Below are 17,781 nucleotides of genomic sequence, written 5' to 3'. Positions count from 1 at the left end.
ACTCTCTCTCTTGCTTCTCTCTCTCTCCTTCTCTATTCCTGTAGGACACTAAGACCAATGGGGGGGGGGAGGAAAACTGGGTATTTGCCTCTGGAGAGAGAGCTGGAATGGGCACAACCAGAGCATTATATGGAGACAGTGTTATATGGAGAGAAACGTCCAGGTCAGAATCATGTTAGAGAAGGAGTTGGTGGGGGTGGGATGGGGAAGCTCATCTGCCTCTCTTCTGTTTTAAAGGCCTGCAGATGTCAGAGCTCCAAGGCCAGGAGTGGGGCCAGGGCTGGTGAGGAGCTGGAACCAGAGGGGGAGCTCCAGGGGAGGTCAGGCAAGCTGAGCAAGGCAGGCCACATCCTATGACTTCCCCCAGGCCCTGTCCCCCAGGGCTAGCAGTCAGTCTTGAGGACCCGAACTGGAGGAGAACAGCTGTCTGGTCCAGAGGGCAGGGGTCATGCTGAGGTGAGGAGAATGACAAGTGGGGGAGCTTCCTCTGGGAATGAGACCAGGGTGATAAAGGAGACAATGAAAGGTGGGATGGAGGAGAGTTATGTCAAAACAGACAACCGAAGAACTCTAGTGGACAGGCACCGAAAAGAAAGTTTCTACAGGAAAGTGAAGAATCCAGCAGTCTCATAGAGTGGGCTCATGCCTTTCAAAGGAGGATGGCAACCCTGTACAATTATTTCTCCATTGCTTTATTTAACACTGGTTTTTAGAACCTTTTCCGTTCAAAGTCTGTCTCTAATACAAAGCTGTTTACTCCAGATGGAAGGAGCTGTCTCTCATTGAATATCTGCTAAATGCAGAAAGAAAGCCAATACATGGATGAATTAATAGGTGATTGATCAAGATAGATATATGCCAAGATTCACACAGGAGTATACAGATAAAACTCTAAAGTTTTAAAGTTCTGAACTTTAGAGTTTAAACCCTGAAGTTTCAGCTGTAGAGTTTAAACTAAAGCTTCTAAAGTATACTGATGATGTGTCAGGTTGCTTGAGGTGACCTGCATATAGGTTGTAATGATTCCCAGCTCTGTCTGACTAGTTGTTGGGGTGGCGAATGGGGATGGCACCTCCTCTACACAGATGGTCCTGAGGAAGTTACCTTGCCTTGAGACATAAGTGGAGTTTACCCTGGCTGGAGGACATTGCATGTAGCTGGGTGTCAGTTCTGCAGTGCAGCCAAAAGGTCTCCACACAGCCCTGTGCCGGACTCTGGAGAAGGGCAGGCTCTTCATGCAGGCTGAGTGAGGGATGCAGGCAAGTTTCACAGTTAGGAATGGTTAGACAGAGTGAAAATTACCCAGCTAGCAGAAGAACCTTCTGGAAGGCCTCATGAGATCATGTCCAGAAAGGATTCTCCACCTTTTGGAGAGGGCCTTGCTGAGGGTGACCCTCTCTCATGTCATGGGGGACTTCCATGCCCTGCACTGAGGTCTTCCTTGGCTCATTTTCAAGAAAATTTGGGGTCTGAGGCCCACAGTCTGGCTGTCAGGCCTCCACTGCCTGACAGTGGGACAGAGATTCCTTTTTTGCCCATCTCAGTTGAATTCTTTCCTGTTCTGCATTTAAAAGGGACCAGGCATCTATATCTGTTTCTCTCCCACTGGACTCTAAGCTCCCAAAACTGGGGAGCCTAGGAGAGTGGGCTCTGGGGCTCGGCTGGCTCTCTTAGGATGACTCCTCATCCTCACACAGTATTGTGCTTAAATTAGCACTTCATCAGTGCCTTCAGCAGGCTTGCTTCTGCCTTCTGTCAGCTGATAATGTATCAGCTTTCAGATGATAACACTATGACACAATCAGAAGGTCCCATGGTCATGGATGCACCCCCACCTCTCTTTTGTTATAAAATTGACCCCCTGGCCTAATGAGCTGTTACGTGGATTCCGTCCAGATCGCAGACCCTCTGTATACCTTCAAGCATGATGTGGCTGAGGCTTCGTGGACAGAAAAAGGCAAATATATACTCAAGATATGTGTTTATTCCTGTCAGAAGGTATTGCCAGACTTTTCAGGGCAGAAGTAGGCTGATATGGTCAACTTACTACCCTCCAGCTGGTTAGTTTCCTCGGGAGGTGGCACTGTATTTGGGTCTGTGTTTGGTTCTATTGCTGTTGGTTGGGTTGGTCAGGTTGGCTGTGGCAGTAGCTTTGGTAAACCCAAGACTGTGCATAACCTCCGTCTCTGCCACTGTGCCTCTGCTGTTCATATTGCACCATGCACAGCACTGGGGTGGCTGTTGAGAGGCCGGCTGATGCCAGCTGGCCCTGCATTTTATTTGCTTGGCTTTAGTGTACTTTGTATGGTAGAAGCTCTCTGGCAAATATTAATATGATATGAAGGTCTTTATGTTAACTTCTACATTTGGGTGAAACCATGTGCTGCTACCCAAAACCTTGGAACCCTGTTCTTCTAAGTGTTTTTAAATGTAGGTTTCATTATTCTTCAAGGTATGGTGAGGCCAATAGATCAGATGACTGTTATTGAAAAGACAGGTTGCTACTCACAGTTCCCAAGAGAAGGGGGCTTGCCACACCATGTGGGGCTACTTGGGGGATGTATCACGGTCAGCCAGGAGGCAAAAGGTGAGGGGAAAGTTTGGGTGAGAGTCCTCGTCATAGTTTCCATGGAGAGCAACTTACAAAGCAGGGTAAGCAAGTGAAGCAGGTTTAGGATTAGCTAGTTTAAGTAATTTTAGCAAACTCCAGTGTGTAGGCACTGCCTGTAACCTGTTTGGTATCTAACCCTGGGGTGATTAGGGCAGGGGAATATTGGCCCCAGAGGGTAAGAGACCTATTGAGCCCAGTAAAGAAGGGGGGTGAGGGTAGGCTTTGGATTGGTTGGTTTACGTATGAAAAGCATGCTCAAAGGGAGATTATTTGCTCTTTCTAGCGATTAGCCAGCCTGAGGGTCTCTCCCAGTCAGCCAGAACAAAGTTCTCATCTCATCATATAAAAGCAGTATAAATACTATATATATATGGAAGATCCCCTGGAGAAGGGAATGGCCACCCACTGCAGTATTCTTGCTTGGAGAATTTCATGGACAGAGGAGCCTGGTGGGCTACAGTCCATGGGGTTGTAAAGAGCTGGTCATGACTGAGCGATCACACACACTAATACACTAATGGCTCTCATTCTGGGCCCCTGACCATTTAGCCTGGCTATTTGCCACTGCCCATGAGTCCATATATATTCTGATCTTTGTCCATATAAAGTAGTTGACCAGGTACACTGCATAAGCTGTCCGCTGAGAGCGTGTCTCCTCATCACTGTCTTTCAGAGTCACTGCTGACTCTTTCAGAGTCACTATCCCTACTCCTAAGTGGGACTGTATATAGTGTAGCTGCTGTCCATGTTCATCTTTCATCCACATACTGAGCTGAACCGCCCATGAACCAAGCCTGAGCTTTTTCTTCCTCTGTCAGATGGCTGTAAGGGCTCCCCTAAAGTCATAGGGTGAGGTCAAGAGAGTGTAAGGGCAGTGAGTTATGTGGCAGTCGGAGCTACCTGATCATACAACTTGCTTGTGTCCTCTGGCCTTGCTGTATTAGGTTCTGGATTAGCCACTTCCACAATCCCTGGATTATTGCTGGGCTCCCTTTTCTCTTCTAAATGCCATTTGAAGCTAGTAGATTTTCATGTTACTTGGTACATAGGTAAGAGTAGTATTTCCAGATGTGGAAGATGCAAAGATTCTACAACAAGGCACTATGCTTCTTTCCTTTTGGTGGGAGCTACAGTTTATCTTTTACACTGTAAGGGATGTTCTGTTGTGTCTTTTACAGCTCAACTTCTAAGGCTATACTCTAATATAAAATAAAAAGAAATATGCAAGGGCACTGAGTCTTTGAAGGAGGTTTTCTCCCACCCTCTGGAATACATGTGTATTACCAAAGCCTCCAAAACTCTGCTGGATATGATTAGCATGATGTCATTGACATAGGGGATCGGTGGGATGTTTCGTGAGACCTCCTGATGGTTCAGATCACTTTGACTATATTATGACCGAGTGTTAAAAGAGGAGTAGGGAAACCTGTAAATGTTTGCTGTTGTTCTTCCCAGAATCATTTCTGATCTTTTTTTCTGATTGTGGTGGAAAATAATGCATTCACTAAATCAAAGGCTACAACCATGTTCTTGAGGTCATATCGATCTACCCTAGTGAAGATACTACATCTGATAAGGGAGCCACATTTTAGGCAACTGTTTGGTTGAGTTTGAGGAGTCCATTGTCATTTTCCAGGATTCACCTGCTTTTTGTGCAAGGGCTACACTAGTGAGCTAAATGGAGATGTGATGGGAACCACCACCCTTGAATCTCTTAGATCTTTAAAAGGAGCTCAAATTTCTATTGCCCTGGGATACAATATTATTATTTAAATTCTATCTTGATTTAGGGGGGTGATATAGGCTTCCACTTGGATGCTGGTCCCCACTAGGGCAGCTGTTACTCCACAGACAAAGACTCCAGGTGTCAATTTGCCAGTATGTCTATACCGATGCCCCATCTAGTGAAGCCACTGTGAGGCAGACTTTGGCCAGAGCTCCACTGGTCATGTATTTCCCCTACATCTCCTTCTACCAGAAGACTGTGATAAATTTTTGGGTCTCTGGGTATCTATGTCAATTCAAATCCTGTGTCCAGCAGTCTTAAAAACAGTTGGTTGCTTCCCTTTCCTTAGGGCACAGTGCAATTCTCCCTGGGGAAGGACTCAGAGAACTATTATTGGGTATTCTTGCCATGGTGTTGTAGGATCCTCCAATTGTGGGGACATTGATTTTTATTCATTCAGTGGAATCCAGGTCTAAAAGTTGAACAAGGAATCATGGCTTTTTACTGAGGCAACTGCCCTCAATCTCTTTATCATTCACTTTAGATTTTTTGATTTTTGTGTTTTTTTTTTGTTGTTGTTGTTGTGCAAATTGAGTAGTATCCTTGTTGGTTGCTCTTCTATTTTTCCTCCAGGGGCACCATGTTCTATTAACCATTTTGATAATTCTCTGCAGGTCTGTGGTCCTCTGACCTTGCACTTACTACAATAATTATGTGCTCTTGCTTCTGGCGATTAAGTACCACATAATGACTCTTCCCCTATGGGTTCGGTGTTTTTTCCATTGTCTCCACTGCCCAGTTCTGTAACAGCCTCCTCCACCACCATCTCTGGTCTGCAGAGGGGAATTATCATCGAACTTCACAAAGATCCTGTGCCCCTCACACCAGAACATTCTAGTAGACCTTTTGTGAATGACATACTCTCTAGACTTTCCCGTGGAGCATGATCATCTGGGTGTTTGGCCTTCCAGGGTATATCCATCCTGGCATGACTAGATCCTTTAAATTCCTTCTCCTGCTCTCTGCAGTGGCAATTCTGGTATTTAGTGTGGCTCTTTGCGTCTTCCATGCTCCCAGAAGACATCTTAGTAGCACATTTCTCCTCGGTTTTTGCCAAGGTTTCAAATCTTGTATTCTGAAAAAGTGCTCCTAAATTAACAAACTGCATCTACTTGAACCTCTTGTTTTGGTTCCCTTGCTCAAGCACTATCAGTGCCAAGTCTGATGTAATCTGGCTCTAACAGGTATATCCTGGAAGGATCTTGTAGTGCCTTTAAGGTGCAACACTTTTTCTCTTATCAGATCCAGCATGAGTCCAGCTGGCTTTTGTTGTAATTTAATCCTAGTGCAGGAGTAGGGGAAGTAGAGGTCAGTGTTGATGTGGGGGAGGACTTCGCATTGCCTGCAAGGAAGGGGAGGAGTTGGCTTCCCTGGTAGCTCAGATGGTAAAGAATCTGCCTGCAGTGCAGGAGACTGGGGTTGGATCCCAGGGTGCAGAAGATCCCCTGGAGAAGGGAATGGCTACCCACTCTAGTATTCCTCCCTGGAGAATTCCATGGACAGTGGAGCCTGTGGGCTACAGTCCATGGGGTCATGAAGAGCTGGATGTGACTGAGTGACTAACACTTAATACTTAAGAGAGGTTACCTCCTGCTAGGGAGAGACGGGCCACTCCTGCAGGTGCAGACGGTTCTGAGGAATCTGGAGATTTATGATTTTCCAAGGCATTCTTCTGATGTCTCCATCCCAGTTTCAGAGTCTAATTTTTTTTTTTCTCAGTCGGGGCCTCAGTTTAGCATAGCAGACCTACAGATTGGGAACTGGGAGTATAACCGTCTAGGAAGCTTAGCCATTCTGAAGTGTCCATCCAAGTCCTGGTCCTCGCCCCTCTGTCCACCTGCTGCAGGAGATGAGGGCCCTGTGTACATTTCCAAAGAGGTCCACCGGCTTCACAGTAGCTTTCGAGTGGTGATGGATTGCTCTGATCTCTTCATTATCTTTTTCCAAACGACAATCCAGTTTAGCTGGATTCTGTCACCCTTTCAGTTATTTCCCTCATATTTTCCAGCTACCAAATACATTATGCCAGGAAATATATCATCACTATCAGCACCTATGAAAGCTTTAACAGATGCCCTGACACCTACCAGGAGTATGTGGTCTTTATGGCCCGTGGAGTAGAGACTGAGTGATCCAGCTTCAAAACCTACCTCAGCGAGCGCTTCCTCTTGGGCTACTCCTGTTTGTGGTTGTCACAGGTTGGGTTTTCTCAGAAGCAGACACTGAGATGGCATTTAGTGTGCCTGATGCTTATGAAAGTGTGCATTTGGTCTAAACAGCTGCAGAAGGAAGGGAGGGGAAGCATGATGAAGCCCCGGGAGAAGTCAGGCTGTAGCCAGGCAGAACGGCAACCTGTAAGGAGTTTCAGAGCTCCAAGAGCCATTAAGAGTTGGGCTAGGGGACTTCCTGGTGGTCCAGTGGTTAAGACTTTGCTTTCCAACGCAAGGAGTGCAGGTTCGATCCCTGGTTGAAAAGCTAAGATCCAACGTGCCTCGTGGCCAAAAACCAATACATAAAGCAGTCGCAATATTGTAACAAATTAAATAAAGACTTAAAAAAGAGCTGAGCTGAGATGGCCAGGCTTTCCTACCTCTGTAGTCATCAGTCATTGAATGTGGAATGCTTGGGTAGGGGCGTGACCTTGGGTGAAGCAACTCCAGAAGCAGCTGACAGGTGAAAGCCACCTGCTGACTATACTCCCAACTTCTCGGACACAAACACGTCATTGAGAGGAGATCTGGACACATCACAGTGTCCTCCACAGTAAAGGTTTTGGTTGCTTTTACTGCTACGATTGTTTCTCTCTCCCAGACCTGAAGACAATACCAAACACAGAGCAGGCACTTGATAATGAATATTGTTAAATAAATGGAACTAGGCAGAATGTTTCTAGAGCGTGTTTATAGGAATTGATTCTGTACTGAGTAATAGTTGGGGTTTGCTGAATTATGGTAGATTGAACAGTGAATTCAGGGGCTGTCAGGTCAGACAGCCCTGAGCTTGCTGCCTGGCTTGTCTCCTCGCAGCAGTGTGGCCATCCATAGCGGGCTCATGGGGACGCAGGCTCATATCTGGGGTGGCCAGGGTTAGAATGTTGGGGTGGGAGTGATCAGGAAAGAGATGACTGTAGGTACTGGAGCAGGCATCCCATAGCACCTACATTTATTTGGACCACAAAAACAGAGATATCTCTGTTCTCTATAAACAAAAGTTGACCATTCTGCAGTAGAAGCCAGTCAAGAAGCAGATCCCACAGAGATAGGACTCTAACATTTAAATAACCTATTAAATGGCTTTCATTGTCAATAATCTGATTTGCACTCAGGCAAGACAAGTTGGATGCTTTTGAATGGCCTCAGATACGTCAATATGTAACAAGAAGATAAGGAAGAGAATTAAGTTCAAGCACCCAGGCTTTTGCTTTACATCTTTCATTTTCTTGGCGAGATTGCTAAATAGTTTTATATGGAACCAGAAATTGCTGCCTAATGCTAATTTGCAAATGATACAATCAGTGCTGAGGTAAATGATATAGAGAATTGATACTGGGATAAATTGGGATGTGTCCCTTTAAATAACGATATCGACAAAAGTTTGGCACAAAGGGCAGGGGTCTTCGTTAAGCAACGATGCTGTTCCTGAGAGAGGAGGCTGGATGCAGAGAGACAGGCCTCTGCAGTCAGAGGTAGGCTGGCACCCTGGTCCTCCACTTGCCAGCCCCGTGACCTTGGCAAGTTACTTCTCTCAGCTTTCGCTTCTGTAAGATGAGTAATAAATGTCAGAGAGTTGTTATGAGGATAACATGATATATGGCATGTGAAACACTTAGCACAGTACTTGGCACAGAAAAACTAATAAATGTGAGATGTTGTTATTTATTATAATGACTCAGCTCCTACCTGAAGGACAGGACATTGGCCTCCAGGGAAGGTAGAGTTGGGGGCGGTCCCAGTGGGGTAAGTCACGTCTGCAAATGTTTCTAGCTCATTGCATGGAAAGCCAGCATCCCCTGGATCCTCTGGTGTGGGTAAACCCAGGCATCAGGGTGCTCACCTTCTTGAGGGAAGATGGTGGTTACAGTCCCAGGAAATCCTATAAAAATCTCTTTGAAGATTTGGGGAAACCTCATGTTCTTATTGAACTTTCCATAATCCCACAGGCTGCTCCCTGTCTCTCAACCCCAAGCCCTATCACTGGCCAGATCTTCTCCAAGGCTGGGGGTCCTTCTGATACAGTTCCAGGTCTTGAATCTTACACAAAATGGAAAGCCCTTTACCTGGCTTAGCAGTAGAACTCCCCCATCTCCAAAACCTACAAAGCACGTTGGGTGCCATATTCTGTTTTTTGGGCCATCATCATTTGGCTACCTCATTTTCTGGCTTGTCTGTGAGCTCCCTAAGCATGGATGTGGTATCTTTCTTACCTGTCAGTGATTAGCATCCATTGGGCCACTGTGTTAGGTCATGAGAATAAATTAGACTTGATGGGGTTTCACCGGGCTCCATTGATTCTTTCCATGTGGTTGGTTGGGTGCTTAAAGCTGTAAGATGGCTCTTTGGTGTGGTTCCTGTTAAATATTGATGCTTTCTGAGACGATAGAGGTTTTCAAGAAAGAGGTGTCCTTGGGAAAGTGCTTTTTAGAAAGTATTGCAGTGTTCTGCAGAGAAGAGTTCAGCCCTGAATAGCATTAAAACTGCTACAGGCATCACTCCTGAGCTTAGACAAATTCTGCAGAGGAGCTGTGTTTCCTGAGAGACTCTGAGATTTTTAGTTGCTATTGGTTTTAGGTTACTTATTTCAGTAGTAGGAGTCACCCTTGGCTTCTTGAGCGGAGCATTACATGTCTTGTTATTGGTGTTTCTGTTATTTAAAACATATGGAAATGTGCACATGGAACTCAGTTTTCCTTTGGATAAGAAAAAGGTAAAATAGCAGTATGTCCTGGGGATTACTTGGTGGCTTGGCAGTAAAGATTCTGCCTGCAATGCAGGAGCTGCAGTAGACGTGTGTTTCATCTCTAGAGGAGATGGATGTGGGTTTCATCTCTGGGTTGGGAAGATCCCCTGGAGGAGGGCATGGAAACCCACTCTAGTATCCTTGCCTGGAGAATCCATGGACAGAGGAGCCTGGTGGGCTACAGTTCATAGGGTCACATAGAGTCAGACATGACTGAAGCGACCTAGCATGTTGCACATCAGTATGTCCTAGAGGTAATAATAGGGCCTTCATGAGCATCAGCTGACCATGGTTTGCTCAGCCAGCCTGCCCCAGACCTCCATTCCTGGTTCCAGCATTTTCACCCTGACTGATCCTGGGTCCATGTCTCCATGGCTTTGGCTTTTCTTGCCGTTTGAATTCTTGCTTTCTTCCTGCTTCTTAGTACCCTCACGTTACTTCTTCCTGCAGACATCACAGAGAACATACCTGAAGATGTGTAGCCTGTAGAAATGAAGAGAAGGTCTTGGTAACTAGTAAATACTCATCAAACATGGATTGAATAAGGGGGAGAAATTCTGCAGTACTTTGTGGCCCAGTCTTTTGACCATCTCTACTTCCTGTGCAATGTAAGAAACTGAGGCGGACCAGTTACTAGTGGTCACTGGAACCAAAGACCTTTGGATCCAGGAAATTGATTTCATCCATTCATCTTTAATTGAACTGAAGCCGAACGGTGGCTTGTAATAGTCATTTTAACGTGTTGAAATATTATTTCTAAAATAGTCATTCAACACAACCTGTCTGGAAGTTTTCTGGAGAACAGATATTTTTGGAATCCTTCTGACAGCCAGGCCAGCACAATTGTGTAGAGAATGACTAATGAGTAGTCAGTTTATCTCTTAGCCCCCTTCCTGCTGATAAACTTGAGGACTTATTGGATGCTTACACAATTTTGTAGTGGACAAGCCCTGTTGACTATGATACTGGTAAGGAGGCTCTGGGTGTGGAAGGCCATCCTATGGGAAGAAATATGGGTTTGTCATGACCAGAGCCCTCTCGACAGCCACACCAGCCAAAGGGAATTAAGGAGCAAACACAGACCCATATAGAGATCGATGTACGTAAGGTTTTCAAAGGTGCCTGTGTTTTAAAAGTGCTTCCTGACTCCATTTCTTCTCTGTGAGTCAACTAGGGTTTTCCAAAGTGGGTCTCCTGGCCTTTGATTATTATGAGAAGAAAAACAACATTGCCTTTAGCAGCTTCCAATTGAGTTGTAAGCCTGGCAGGGAGATGGCTTTCCCTGAAAAGGGATAAACCCTCTCCAGGGAGGTCTGGGGCTGGGCCTCTGGGGCTGTGTGGGTACAAGGACCCAGTGATCAGATCTGCATGTGTGCCCCAGGAAGTCAGAGAGCTGCACGCCACGGCCAGAGCTGAACATCATCCAACACCAAATCCATCCTTCTGTGTGGGGCAGAATGAGAGTGTTTCTGAACAAGCTCTCAAAACTGTGAGCAATGGAACTCCCCACCCTGAGGGTATGAGGAAGGTGGGACCAATTGAGCAGGCTGACTGATGTCATGTTCATCTCAGAAATGGTGAGAGAGCGGCAGGCAGGCGACAGATGCACACGCTGCCTCTGATCTCAAGAAAAGTGGCCTCTTTAGGAGGGGAGAAGGTCAGCGAGGCTTCCCAGGCCAAGACCCTGTGAGGTCTGATAAGAAAGGGAGCAATTTTAAAAATCAATGGAATATTTACTAGGATCTGAGTATAGTCCTCAATCTATTGCAAAGGATGCTTTCCAGGTATCTATAAATAAAAGACGCTTGCCCTTCCAAGCAGGTCTCCTGGAAACTAGAGAAAGGTGCAAGGCAGAAAAAAAAGCCATCGCCACATCAGAACGTTCTGTGATAGACGGCATCTCCCCCTGACATTTTCATTAGCAGGAAATTTATATTCCTATTTCTGTCTGTTGTAATGACCATTCTTAGCCATAGCGTGGTGGCGGCTAATGGACAGGAATGGGGAAAAAATTCTTTAATTAATGCAAAATTGAAGCATTTTCTTTCTACACTTTGAGAAGTGAAGTAATTCACAGCAGTTCTTGGCAGTAGAGTGGAGGTAAAATAATTATACACAATTTCTAGTGATTAAAAGATAGTAAAATAATTTTAGTTACATCTTAAACTTATTTATCTTGTAAATGAGAAAGGGTGAAGAGGATGGGAATGATATTCAGAGGTTCAGAGTAGACCCTGCAGAACTTTCTTCCTGCCTGTCCCTGGTGTTTGGGCTCCAGGTTTTGGGTCTGAACTCTGTCTCTTACTGGGGCTGACTGGGGCTTTGCCGTCACCTGACTATGATCATTCCTCTCTCACATCCTCTTAGGTTCTCCTTTTGCATGATTTCTTTTTCTTTTACCCCTGTCACTTTTTAAATTCAGGTCCTATGTGATTATTTAGGCTTGGCTGGAAGGGAAACTGGCCCAGTTCTGGCTTTTCTCTTTGAGGTAATACTCTTAAGAAACCAGCCTTTTAAACCTTTACAGTTGGCCTACAAGAAATTTTGTTTTGCTTTTTAATCAGAAGTCAGACCAAGTAGGCTGCTGAAGGGAATAACCAAAGGGCTGAGCTGAGTGCCTGGGAGTCTGTGAGGCTAAACCTTTCTGCCTCCCAATGCGTCTGCACCAAGGTGCAGGCATTCCAGCCCTTTTCTCCCCACTGAGAACACACTCACAGGGTCGCCTGAGAGAAAACAAGGGGGAACAAGCAGATGAACCAGGCAAACAAATCTTAGAGCTGGTATCTCGGTCTCCTGTGCTCTGGAGAAGCTGTAGACAGCTGTCGTGTTGTCCCTGAGCAGTGGAGCTCAGCCCTGTGGCGTCCTGGCCCCACAAAGAAGGGTCATGCTCCGTGGTAGCGTCCAAGGATGCCCACCGAGGATTTAGTAACTTGGAGTGGGGGAGTACAGGGGTCTCCTTGCAGAGGAAGGTTCTCCCCAGCTCATCCTGTGAGGTGTGGGTGTCTCTCTTTACACCTTACACTTTTTAAAGAAATCTTGCTAAAATCCTAGAGCAGATGGTTCTGGGGCTGAAAGATGTGCCATTTGCCCAAGCCTAGCGAATGAAATGATCTCATTTTATAGCAAATTGTAAACTTTGTTTATTTTCAGTCTTCTTCATTATAATCTGAAAAAGACTGCATATACTTACATATATTTATTTTATAAACTATTCATAAAATTGATTATTAAAAATTAAGTAGGTTAATTTATAGGTGATTTCAGGTATTTTAGCTGTAATTTTGACAATGTGACTTTTTTATGTTCCAACTGAAGGGCCATATTTCTAATACGAATAATCCAATTCTTATTAGAATAGAAAGTCATGACTATGGTTCATTGATTTTTGCCCCTGCCAGACACTTTGATAAACACTTGAAATCTTATAGAATCACTAACCTACCCTTCAAGGTAAGTGATATTGTCATTTTCTGTGACGTAGAATTTGGTGATTACAGAGCTAACTAATCAGGTATGCATTTTGGAGCTTGAGTGATCTTATTGGAATGGGAACTGGATCACTTCCTGGCTGTCAGAATGCAGACAGCTTACTTGACTTCTCTGAGTTCAGTTTATGGTAACCATAGTTACAAGTGATCCCTGGAGGTCTGTGGTGTGTTCAGACTCCTCCCCTCTGACCGCTTACCCTTAGCAGGCTCCTCCTTTCTGCACTGACTTCTCTTTGTACGTTGACCATATTTGTGTGGGTCTGTTTCTAGAAACCATGCACTGATCTATGGATCTATCCCTTTTCCAGTAACACATGGTCTTAATTACTTTTATGTCATGTCTCAGTCGCTTAGTCATGCCCAACTCTTTTGTGAGTCCATGGACTGTAGCCCGTCAGCCTCCTCTGTCCATGGAATTTTCCAGGCAAGAATACTGGAGTGGGTTGCCATTTCTTACTCCTCGGAATCTTCCTAACCCAGGGATCTAACCTGCAGCTCTTGTGTCTCCTGCATTGGCAGGCGGGTTCTTCACTACTGGGCCACCTGGGAAGCCCTGATTACTTTTATAGTAAGTTTTAAAATCAGATAATGTTGACAAACATGCATAAGTACTTATAGAAATCATCTTTGATTGCTTTTATTATTATATACATTTTTTTTTTAACATACAGGTACTACAAATGTTTTACTAGTGTTAGATTTATAACTAACTGACTCAGTGGGTAAATAATCTGCCTGCAATGCAGGAGACGCAGGATATGCGGGTTTGATCCCTGGGTCGGGAAAATCTTCAGGAGGTGGGCATGGCAACCTACACAGGATTCTTGTCTGGAGAATCCCATGGACAGATAAGCCTGGCGGTCTACGGTCCATAGTGTCTCAAAGAGTTGGACATGACTGAAGGGACTGAGCACACATGCACATTTCATTTCTGGAGCTTTTGTAATGGATGCCAGGTGGCTTGGATGGCTAAGAATCTGCCTGCAGTGCAGGAGACCTGGGTTCGATCCCTGGGTCAGAAAGATCCTTTGGAGAAGGGAATGGCAACCCACTCCAGTATTCTTGCCTGGAGAATTCCGTGGACAGAGGAGCCTGGTGGGCTACAGTCCATGGGGTTGTAAAGAGTAAGACACTACTGAGTGACTAACACTTTCACTTAAAATCTTGGTTTCCAGTGATTCATTACTAGTATCTAGAAATAGAGTTTATATTTTTTGTGTTGATCCTTTATCCTGGGACCATGCTAATGCTACTTATTAGCTCTGGAAAACTTTTCTATAGATTTCTCGGGATTGCCTAAGTAGACAATCATGTTTTCTATGAGAGGAGGACAATCTTATTTGTTCTTTTTCAACCTGCGTGCCTTTATTTTTTTCTTTTCTTATGATACTGGCTAAGACATCCTGTAAGATGTTAAATAGGGTTGCTGAGTGTAAGCATACTTATCTTGATCCCTGTCTTGAGGGAAGCATCTAGTCTCTCATCATTAAGTATGATATCAACTGTAGGTTTTTTGTACATGTCCTTTATACAGTTTCATTAGGTTGAGAATTTCCATCCTACTTCTATTTTGATAAGGGTTTCAGAAAAATATATAAATAGGTGTTGAATTCTGTCAAATCTTCTTCTACATCAATTTATTTATGTGCTTTCTCCTTCTTGAGATAGTTAAGGCAGTTCACTGCTTGATTTTCAGACATCGTACCAGTCCAACACTCCCAGGGTAAATCCCACTTGGTAATTATTGGTATATTATTATTCTTATGTATTTCTGCATTTAATTTACTGATATTATATTGCAGACTTTTGCATCAGTGTTCATGAAGGATGTTGGTCTGTAGTTTTCCTTTCTTATGCTGTTTTGGTTTGGTTTGGGTGTTAAGGCAATGATTACGTCATTAGTTGGAAAGATTTCCTATTTTCAGAAATAGGTTATATAGAACTGATGTTTCTTCTTAAAATATTTGTTGGAACTTGTTAGTGAAATCATCTGAGCCTGAAGTTTCCAGAGTTTTTCTTTTTAAACTAGCAATTCAATGTCTTTAATAATGATAAGACCATTCAGGTTATCTGTTTCTTCTTGTATAAATTTTGGTTTTGTACTTTTCAATGAATTGACTCATTTAGACTACGTTGTTGGATTTAAGTGCATAAAGTTTCCCCATGAAATTCCTTTATTAACTTTTTAGTATCTCTAGGGTCTGTTAGGATTTTCCATCTTGCCATTTCTACTATTTGTAATGTACATCCATCTCTGTTTTTTGGTCAGTCTGGATAAGATTTATCCTAAAATTTTTTTTCAAATAATCAACTTTTGTTTCATTGCTTTTTTATTTTCTTTTATTTCTTTTTATTATTTCCATCATTCTATTTTCTTTGGGTTTATTTTGCCCCTTTTCCATCTTATATAGTAGCTTAGGTTGTTGATTTGAGATCTTTGTTCTTTCTAATATAAACTTAGAATCTTCTAAATTTCCCCTAAGCATTTATTTAAGTGCATACCACAAATTTTATATGGTGTCTTTACATTTTCTTTCAATTCAAAATGTTTTCTAAATTTCTTCCTTAATCCATATAATTTTAATAGATGTTTTACAGAAATTATGTGTTTACAGAAAAATTGAAAGGAAAATAAAGACTTCCCAAATCTTCTGGCCATAATTTCTCCTCTTATTAATGCTTACATTGGTGTTACAATTGTTGAACCAACTGACATATTGTTATTAATTAAAGTCCGTTGTTTGTATTAAGGTTCACTCTGTGTTGTACATGTTTTTCCAAGTATGTCAAGTTATGCACAATCATTACGTTATACAAATTACGTTATACAAAAGACTCTATGTTCCACCTATTCACCTTTTCACCATCTCTCCTCCACAATCGCTGACAACTGATGAACTTTTTACTGTCTCGAAAGTTTTATCTTTTCCAAAATGCCATAGAGTTGGAATCATACAATATGCACTCTTTTCAGATTGGCTTCTTTCACTTAGAAATATGCATTTAAGATTCATCTCTGTTGTATCATGGCTTGATAGCTCATTTCTTTGTATCACTGAATAATATTTCAGAGTATGAATGTACCACTGTTTGTCCATTCACATACTGAATGACATCTTGGTTCCTTCCAATTTTTGTCAGTTCTGACTAGAGCTGCTATAAACAGTGTAGCTTTATTCATGTGTAGGTTTTCACGTGAAGTTTAGACATAAGTTTTCAACCCATTGGATAAGTATGTAGGAGCATGTGAATCTTTTTATACGTCTATGTTTAACTCTGAAAGAAACTTCCCAATTGTCTTCCAAAGTGACTGCGTCACTTTGAAATTTTCACTAGCAATGAATGAAAATTTCCCCACATCCTTATCAGCATCTGGTGTTGTCAGTGTATTGAATTTTATCCACTCTAATAGGTGTGGAGTTTTCTCATTGTTTTAATTTGTAATTCACTAATAATGCATAATGTTGAATATCTCCTATGCTTATCTTCTATCTGTATATTTCCTCTGGTCAAATATTTGTTCAGATTTTTTGTCTATTTTTTAATTCAATTGTTTAATTTTTTATGCATTTTTGGTAAAAGTTCTTTGTGACATGTGTGTTTGCAGATATTTTTTCTCAGTCTGTGGTTTGTCTTTTTATTCTCTTAACAGTGTTTTTCACAGAAAACTTTTAAACTTTAATCAAGTCCAACTTACCAAACTTTTCTTTCTGGGATCGTGCCTTTGTTACAGCTAAAGTTCATCGGAAAACCCCAGGTCACTTGGAGTTTTCTCCTATGTTATCTTCTAGGAGCTTTATAGCTTTGCATTTTACATTTAGGTCTATGATCCTTTTTTGTTTGTTTGTTGAGTTTTTTGTTTATTTTTTGAGGGACAAGAGTCTAGTTTTTTTTTTTATTTGATAATTTCTTGCATTTTAAATACACCTTGATGGCATCCTTGGCCTGACACTCTTTGCCATAGTCCTTAACTACCACACAACTGCAACAAACCACTTTATGGGGTTTTTTCTCTCTGTCAGTGTTATAGAGGCCTACCCATTCCCCTAATTTCTTGTTGTCATCAACTTTGTGTTTTCTCAGTTGCTCAGTTGTGTCCAGTTCTTTGTGACCTCATGAACTGTAGCCTGCCAGGCTCCTCTGTCCATGGGATTTTCCAAGAAAGAATACTGGAGTGGGTTGCCATTTTCTTCTCCAGTCATCAACATTAGTCAAGTTGATTTGGTTCTCAGCACAAAGGGCCTCCACCCCTTGACATACATAGGCTCATCACAGTTGGATGTAAGCGCACAAAGATGGGTTTGGCGATGGTCTAAAGCTTTGGCAGCTTAGGGAATTCCGCTTGCTGGGCCATCGTGGATGAGGGAGGTCTTCAGCACCACTTGCAGAACAGAACCAACATACATTGCACCTCTAGCACCAATGTCTTCTTGGGCCATGGTGATGGGTTGTAGGTGGAGATGAATCTTGAACACACCCACAGCCTCCACCTTGATTCTGTGGAGGCAGGGAAAGAACTATGGCTCATTTTGAAATAATTTTTGTGAAAGCATAAGGTCAGTGTCTAGATTAATTTTTCACATGTGAATGCCCAGTTGTTCAAGAATAATTTGTTGAAAAGATTATCTTTTCTTTGTGTGATTGTCTTTGCTCCTTCATGAAAGATATGTTGACTATATTTGTATGTATCTGCATCTGTTCCATTGACTATATATGTATGGGTCTGTATCTGATTCCACTGATTTATACATTGTTTATTCTTTTGCCAATACCACATTGTTTTGATTACTGTACCTTTGTAGTAAGACTTGGAGCTTGGTATGTTAGTCGCTCTTTGACTTCATTCTCCTTCTTCAATGTAGTATTGACTACTTAAGAGTCTTTTGCCTTTCCATATAAAATTTGAAATGAGTTGGTTGATATCCATAAGGTGACTTGTT

General features: G+C 42.9%; 1 pseudogene; it reads right to left on the bottom strand.

Moving 5' to 3' along the window:
- Window positions 1–16,723: 16,723 nt before the first annotated feature.
- LOC145513726 (small ribosomal subunit protein eS12 pseudogene) lies at window positions 16,724–17,280 on the bottom strand (annotated as a pseudogene).
- Between the last annotated feature and the right edge of the window lie 501 nt (window positions 17,281–17,781).

Source organism: Giraffa tippelskirchi, chromosome 7, assembly GCF_054371585.1.
Source record: "Giraffa tippelskirchi isolate mGirTip1 chromosome 7, T2T-mGirTip1v1.2.pri, whole genome shotgun sequence".
Classification (NCBI taxonomy): domain Eukaryota; kingdom Metazoa; phylum Chordata; class Mammalia; order Artiodactyla; family Giraffidae; genus Giraffa; species Giraffa tippelskirchi.
The sequence above is the reverse complement of the archived record's forward strand: the minus strand, read 5'-3'. Positions and strand labels throughout refer to the sequence as shown.